The sequence below is a fragment of the Sceloporus undulatus genome, chromosome 1, assembly GCF_019175285.1.
Source record: "Sceloporus undulatus isolate JIND9_A2432 ecotype Alabama chromosome 1, SceUnd_v1.1, whole genome shotgun sequence".
Taxonomy (NCBI): Eukaryota; Metazoa; Chordata; class Lepidosauria; order Squamata; family Phrynosomatidae; genus Sceloporus; species Sceloporus undulatus.
In genome coordinates this window covers 312,388,414-312,389,338 of record NC_056522.1, presented here as the reverse complement: position 1 = coordinate 312,389,338, position 925 = coordinate 312,388,414, and the positions used below count along the sequence as shown (strand labels likewise).

General features: G+C 44.6%; 1 long non-coding RNA gene across 1 annotated transcript in view; it reads left to right on the top strand.

Annotated features, from left to right (window-relative positions):
• The window catches only part of LOC121919154, a 20,116-nt gene that overhangs the window by 18,464 nt on the left and 727 nt on the right, over window positions 1–925 (top strand). The gene's annotated exons all lie outside the window — the stretch shown is intronic.

Sequence of the window (925 nt, the reverse complement as noted above, 5' to 3'; positions counted from 1 at the left end):
TTCACTGGTGGGAGATTAGACTAAATGACATGCTGAGTATCTTCTGATTCTCCAGTTTGGAGATAAAGTGGGGAGGAGGAGAGCCATTCTTTGAGTCCATTGGAGGAAAAGTGAGACTACCTTTTACCCTGGATCAGGAACCGAATCTTGCATGTGAAGTTCATATTCGCCCCGAATCTCCCACAAGGGAATCCGAGGCTTCCACAACCGTTCTGCAGCAAATGCCCCTTAGCACGGGTCATTTGGAATCGGGGGGAAAGCCGTATCTTTTGAAAAAAATTGGGTTTGACGAATATGAACTTGCCCCCAGTCATGATCGGGGCAAGTTCAGGGGAGGGGTTTAGGTCAGAGGGAGGGCAGTGGGCAGAACATTCCCTCCCCTTCATCAGGGTGGAGGAGGAGGAGGAGGAGGAGGAAGGAGCCGGAAGAAGGATGCACATGTTAATTAATTTTGGCAGACCAAGCACATGTTTTTTGCTACAGGTAGATAAATATATAGATAGAATGTAACAGAGCAGGAAGAGGAGAAGGAAGGAGCAGGACGAAGGGTCAATTCAGGGCAGGTCAGAGGGAGGGCACAGAACGGAACGAGCTTCCCTCTCGCACCAGGCAGCTTTCTCTCTTTTTTTATTTTTTTAAATTATTTTTGGCAGACTATGCGCATGTTTTTTTTCTACAGATAGATAGATAGATAGAATGTAGCTGCCTGCCTGTTCACTTTCCTTTTCATTTCCTTGCTTCTAGCAAGGCACTTTATAAGAGGCTTTTTTTCTATATGAATGCTACAATGCAAATGTTACAAACGTTTCTCTTTCCAGTTTGGCAAATTGATATAGAATGCTTTTGCTACTGTCTCTAAGGAATTCAGGGGTAGCTGAGGAAAAACAAATGATGCATGGCATCCTTTTCTGGCATTCCAAAGAAT